The following is a 6,967-nucleotide window of genomic DNA, read 5'->3' as shown; positions in this document are numbered from 1 at the left end:
TTGTTGTCAGGAAGAATGTCATGGATCGGAGACTTGAGCTTTGTCTCCTCCCTCTAGGACCAAGAGAAATGGCCAGTGTACTTGAGAAAGGCAACTGTGCTGTTCCTGAGCAGCAAGAAAAAGTAGAAGCAGGAGATTCTCCTGCAGGATCTCCAGGTACAATCCCTCCTTCTGTACAGTGTTGCTTGAAGCTCAAATCGATCCTTTATCCCCAATCTTCCCATTAAGGCATCCCTCCTTAGGTTATTAATAAAAGGGCAGGGAGTAGAGGAAGGGCCATGCCTGGTGGGAGAGCAGTGACCCAGCCCACCCACTGGCATGAACTGAGTAAGGAAGCCTCAACCTACAAAGAACCCATGTCATGTCCCAGCTTTGATCCTTGACATCAGGATTTGTGGGAGTCCTGTCCCAGAATGCAGCCATTCCTCTCCCACTGCATCCTCATTCATTTCTTACCTGGAACACCAAGCCAGACTATGGGTCATGAAGTCCTGGGTTCAAGGCTTACCTATAAAAGCTACAATCTCTGAAGCTCTGGAGAAGTCCTTACCCTCAGAGCTTGTGACCCCTGAGACCTTTAATGGTAGAAATAGTGCCCAGGTGAAAGGCAAAGGCAAAGGGAGGTGCCAGTAACTGGAAATCCCTTTTGATTTCCTCTCCTAGAAATGATGGCACTGGTGAGTTCCCAGCTAATGTGGGCCTTGGAGAAGGGTGTCATGGACCCCTTGGAAGTCCAAACTCAAAATGAATCCCTTTCCAAAGAAGCAAGAAATATACTGAGTCCAAAGGGCAAGAGGACTTGAAAAGCAGGGCACAAAGACTGGACCCAGCAAATCTCACCCGATTCTATGAGTGCCCATATTGCCCCAGACCCATAGAGAATGGCAGCTGAGCCCAGGGATAGATCAACTCACTGTCATTTTCAACTGGGCAGGATTCTAACTATTTCTTCATGTCTCTTCCAGCAACTGAAAGACATCGGGGGTCTCAGCCTTTTGCTCCCCAAAGAGAAGCCTGGAGCCCAGAAGCCATCAAAATATTTTTAAATATGTGGACCTACCCCAATATCCAGGCTATGAGGGCAGCCAGGAATAAAAGCAGAGCTATATACAGGGTGATCTCCAGGATGTTGCCCAACGAAGGTGTCCACAAGAGCTGGAGTGAATGTCGGGACATGATGGTGGCCCTGGAAAACTTATATTGGACCTTCCAGGAGTCCAGTACAAATGGACAACCTCATCCCTTTCTCTATCCCTTCAAGGGGGCTTTAGAAAGAGTGTTTCCCTTCAGACCGGGCGGGCGTGTGGTCTCTGAGTGTGAAGAGTCTGGTGTTGACTCCACAGACTTTGACAGTTCAGGTAAGTACTGCACAAAGGGCTTCACAAGTCACATTCTGCTCAGGCAGGATACATCAAGGGCTTCAAATCTCAGTAAGTTTTCACTTGAGAGTTGCATAATGAAGTTGCTCCCATGCCTCTTCCCCTTGCTTAACAAATACATGCTTTATGATCTCCCATCATCAAGCCCAGTTGGTAACAAAACAAGGAATGGGGGACATGGGTAGAAAACCTCTAGGGAAGGGATTTGTAATATTTTCATTCTTGTCATTTTGATAGGGGTATACAGTTGGAATCCCAGACCTGTCTGGACTCTTCCTTGGGATGCTCCAGGCCATTATGAGTCCATTCCTTGGAATGGAGCCTCAATTGCTGAAGGGCAGAATGTCCAGATGATGGAGAACGGTACCCTGGAGCCCCCACCATTGATCCCTCCACATTCATGTGCATACCCACCCAAGTGCCTCATTGGACCCTGGAGCCCCCACCAGTGATCCCCACCATATCCACTTGTATACCAACCCAAGTGCCTCATTGGAGTATTCCTCAAGGTCCACAGCCGGAGATTCCATGGCCCCCGGGGCCTCTCATCTATATGGACAATAACTTCCCTCAAGAGCACATGGTCTCCAATATATCGCATATTATCCCAAATCAAGAATTGGCATTTTCCTCCCCGATCTTCCATGGACTATGGAGAACCACCTCAACTGTCAGCCCCAGGACAATTCTTCAGGTTGGGATGTTAACGAGGGCAATGTCTCTGACAATAGATCACTGGATACCTCCTCTATTGTGGCCCCTTTAATAAATATGCAAAAAGAAGAGCCCCTTAACGACAGTCCCCCAAATCAAAGGACCCATATGTCGGAGACTGTGCAAGTTCCTCATTCAGTGCCCGATGAGACAGTGAACATAGAGCGTCATACTCCATAGGAGATCGCTGACATCCCAACATCTATTACCCAGCATCCATGGACCTATGAATGCCACCCCCAAAATCCAGGCTTAATGTGTCCATCCCCACTTCCCTGCCCACATGGATCCCCACTATTTTTCCCCCCACCTCTGTTCTTCCTTCCCCAAAATTATATCCAAGCAAGGTAGGAATCCCAAGAAAATAATTCCCTTACCTACTCCAGGAAGGGCTAGCCTGTTGGAGGCCACACTTTGGTCCTTTATACTCCTGCTTTTCTCTTGTCCCCATTCTAAATTAAAATAAAAAATTCAAAGAAATATGTGAGGTCTAACTGCATCTTCTTTTGATCCTAAGTACCACTAGCTATATGTCAATACTTAGTGTTTATGAACTCTTAGGCCACCAGATTAGGCACCAATAAGCGAAAAGAAGACTGGCAGTAGGGGTTTCCTGCCAAAGGAATGGGAAAGGCACTAGGAATTTGCTGATGGAGGTCTGGGACTAAATCTGTGATGTCTTCCACACAGAAATGAAAGCCAGAAAAATGTCCAAAGAAATCCATGAATGGGGCATATTGATTTAGAGAACTCCAAAGAAACATCATCTGTTTCATCCAACTTTTGTACAACTTGATTTAACTCCTCAGTTAACTTTAAAACAAATTTTTCTTTACATTTTAAAAAAATTGAATGCCAGATTTTCTCCCTTATCCCTACCTCCAGCCCCCATTAAGAAACCACATGTGAAATTATACAAAACATTTCCAAAACCATTATGATGCAAAAAAAATTAGCCTAGTAAAAATAAAACCCTTAAGAAAATTGAATGGGATTGAGAGGGAAAGAGTATCATTTCATTTGTATCCAGACACATTCAGTTTCTTCTCTGGTATGGATAGGATTTCTTATGGTAAGTCCTTCAGAGTCATCGTGAATAAGTGTACTGCTTGGAATAAGTCATTCCCAGCTGGTCATCCCAGAACATTGCTGTCACTTTGTACGTTTCATTTTGCTTGGGTTCATGGACCACTTTGTAGGTTTTGTTTCCAAGATCAGGTTGTTCATCACTTTGTATAGAATGGAGAGATAAGGTGAAGAACTTACAGGAATGTGTAAATTATTTTTCTGTATTTCATTTTCATTATTTGTCTCTGATCTACATAAGTAGTGTGTGCAAGCCTATATTTACTTAAGCCTTGGCCAGCTATAGACATAGTTACTTAACCTGACCTGTTGAGATTTATCAATATTTGATGTTATCAACAGTTACACTCTTAGCATTAAACATTGTAAGCCTAGTAGTCTGAAACTTGAAGCTCTGATTGATGGTTTCCTTGGAACCAGGGAAAGTGAATCGTTCCCAATGTCTAATATTCTATTAGAGGACACCATGCTTCTTAATGCCCCCCAATTTGTGATGTAATGTCTTGTAACAAAATGTATCAAGATGTGTTTATTCTTCTAATTCTTCAGCCCTCCTACCAAGAGCTTTCACCTTCCCTTATCTCATGGTGGGACAACTCATTCTCAAGAGAAGTTAATAAATAATCGTTTTATTTTCTACTTTGAGAGATCAGAGTAGTCATTTTGGGTAGGAGATCAGAGGAAATGCAAGGAGACACAAACTGGGGTGATTGGAGCCCAAGCAATTTCATACCTGGCTTCCCCTTACCTTTGCCCTTGCAGAAAGGGGCTAGAGCTGGTCTGGTTGAAGTTGCCTCTTCAACCAGGAGTTTCTCAGGCCTGGATTCCCTCAAGTTTGTGCAGGCTCTAGCAGGGATTTGAGAGGGGAGTTCTCACCTGATTCCAGCACTCCTTTTAAATCCAAGTTGACTTTATTGTGATGACATATAAAAGGAACCAGAAGTGGAAAATGGATTGTACTGGCAGAAGAGGAAAGGGGAAATAAAATGGGGTACATTACATCAAAAAATGGAAGTTTAGTGTTGGATAGTAAGCCAGCTTTGCTAAGAGACCGCCTTCTTTAATGACAAAGTTCTATTAGGAAATGAAGGCTGAAACTGAGAGGAGAATGGCTTCTCAGTTGTCAGAGTCCTAGAACCAGAGCAAGCTGCTTTGGACCTTCTTCCAAGAATGAGTTCAGTAATTGCCCTTTACAAAGGAATCTTGAGGCTTCAGGTTTCAGGATGAAAAGCATTCAGGTCCCCGGACCTAGATGCTTATTAGATCTCCAATTGGAATTTGAAAGGGTCTGGCATCCCCAAGAGATCAAAAGGGTGCTTTTTGACCAAGATTTCTAATTGAATAACTTGTCTGGGGAGATATGCTTTCCAGGAGGGCCTGAGACTCCACTCTGCCTTCTTTATAGATCAAAAGGGAACACAGTTTGCCTCCCCCTCAAATCACATCATTTCTTATATTGTATGGGGAAAGTCTGGTTTTATTTCCTCCATTTTAAGGCATGCCCCCATTTTCTTTGTTCTGTATCTGGGACACCCCAAGCACCTACAAAGGCTTGTCCATGAGCTGACGTTCACCATACTTCCCTTGATTTTTGGATGCCTGATCTTGGAAACGCTTGCAGTTCTGACAAACCTCCTTTTAGTAACACTTGCCTGTTTTGTCGCTTTTTTGGGATGCCATGGGAGGTGGGTAGATATAGGAAAAGAAACACTTTTTCAGCTTGTAGCAGAGATGGGAGTCCATTTTTATTCTATCCTTAAAGTCTGTCCTTTAGGATGGTTCTTGGGGGAAAATAAAAGACTTTGGCCCTTATGTTTTAAGGTCTATATTATATGAGCTCGATTCTGTTACCTTGAAAGACTTAAAATGTAGCTAGTCAAAAGAAACATCTAAAGGCTACAGTTAGAAAGAACACTGGAAAAAATTGTTACATGGTTGTAAATGTGTATGGCATAGGGCAACGGCCATCTTCATGCTTGATGATTTTATTTGGATTTGTAAATGTGACCAGCATATAATCGCAATGTTGACATGAGTGATTTTATGTTTACACATATTGGATTGAACATATTTTAACATGTTTAACATGTAGTAAATTGCTTGCCCTCTAGGGGAGGGAATGGGGGGAAGGAGAAAATCTGAAACACTAGGCTATGTAAGGATCAATGTTGTCAAATTATCTGTGCATATGTTTTGAAAATAAAAAGCTTTATTTAAAAAAATTGAGTAATTTTCTTTAAGGCAATGTGGAAGGGCATTCAATTGAATTAAAGTCACCTTACTGATAATTAATGGGATCCGAACATCTGGGCTCTTCCTTTAATTTTCTAAATGTTAACTATTCTAAATGCTAACTCTGAGAGTTTGGGGTGGGGGGGGGAATTGAGCTTCCTTCTTCTGTTTCCTTCATTAAAATGGAAAGTATGATAATTTAGGTTACGGAATTCTTAATCAACCAACTTGCCTTGGCTGAGGAGTTGAAAGTCTGTTTATTATATAGCATGACTTCCAATGATTGGTCTTTACATCAGAGAGAGTTTAAATGGTTATTATCAGTGTAAAGATCTCATCAATGCCTATTTAGGGTATATGTTCCTTAAGAGCTGAACCCACAAGCTACTTTTAATTAGTGAGAATTGTTAGTTAAGAAAAAATATCTTGGAACTATAATAGACTGTTTTTGATTTTTTAATTCAAGTATGATTTCCTGATGGAACATTAACTCAGTAAGCCATCATTCAGGGGAAATGCAACAAGTTATTAAGCAGGATGTGGCTCTAAACTTTTATAAGTAAAGGTCTGAATCTGGGCACAAACTGGAAGGTCAATTTTAGGCTTCCTAAATGTGAAATCCTTTTGGCTCAGTTTCTTGGTGTCCTGCTTGACTAATCCTAAGTCTGACAGTGATGTAGAATTGTTGCTGCAAGATTGGTTGGCGACTGTGACTCCCACCTGAAGTGAAACAGAGCTAAGGATATTGATCCAGTTGAGTGAGATAATGTCCTTTCAGACTTAAAGAGATATTTATGGTAGGACATATCTTGCCTTGTAAATCAAGTTGTTTTTGACAGTTAAAGCATCCCATTCATAAAACCATACTTCTATTAGCCAAAACCAAAATGTCATTGCAACCTCTAGATTAGAAGGCAAGGGGGTTGTTGCCTCACCATCTGGTGAGACATGTTATGAAGAACATTGTTTTCTTTGCTTTTGTGCTGAGGTAGATTTCCATGAACAGATTGCACCTCCTGAGACCCAGCAGATAGGTCAAAGGGGAAAAAAGGGAAGAGGGAGTTTGTGATTAGAGTGTATGTAATCTGCTTTGCTGAAAATGCACGCACACGCACACACACGCACACACACATACACATTCACTACTCTGTTGACACCATCTTTAGTGTTTGAAGAGTGTCCTTTCTTGAGAAAGCGAATAAACTTTTACTACACTTATCTTAAGGTTGTGAGATTATTGGCAAGAGTCTAAAAGTCTTACCTACACTCATAATCATGACCCCCTTAAGTTTTTCTCTCATGGCAAATTTCTATAATCAGAACCAATGGTCACTGGAAGACATGGGCATGCAAAGACATAAGATCTTTCTGTTCAATTTGTTCAATTTGGAAATGGGTAGTCATCTTGAACAATCAGCTAAGTAAATATTTGACCAAATCATCTGCCTGTCACTAAATATATCAGTGTAGCTTGGAGAATTTTAATCACTTACATGTAATTAGAATAAAGTCAATCTTTTGTACATATTTTAATTCCATCTGGAATGAGACCTCCT

At 41.7% G+C, this 6,967-nt stretch overlaps 1 long non-coding RNA gene across 1 annotated transcript; it reads right to left on the bottom strand.

Moving 5' to 3' along the window:
• Positions 1–1,520: 1,520 nt before the first annotated feature.
• Positions 1,521–4,184, bottom strand: LOC116421085. The gene is made up of 3 exons (XR_004231403.1): positions 3,928–4,184; positions 2,471–2,545; positions 1,521–2,139 (listed from the first exon to the last, which is right to left on the bottom strand). It is a non-coding gene; the product is annotated as an uncharacterized LOC116421085 (long non-coding RNA).
• Positions 4,185–6,967: the final 2,783 nt, after the last annotated feature.

Source organism: Sarcophilus harrisii, chromosome 2 (genome assembly GCF_902635505.1).
Source record: "Sarcophilus harrisii chromosome 2, mSarHar1.11, whole genome shotgun sequence".
Lineage (NCBI taxonomy): Eukaryota > Metazoa > Chordata > Mammalia > Dasyuromorphia > Dasyuridae > Sarcophilus > Sarcophilus harrisii.
The sequence above is the reverse complement of the archived record's forward strand: the minus strand, read 5'-3'. Positions and strand labels throughout refer to the sequence as shown.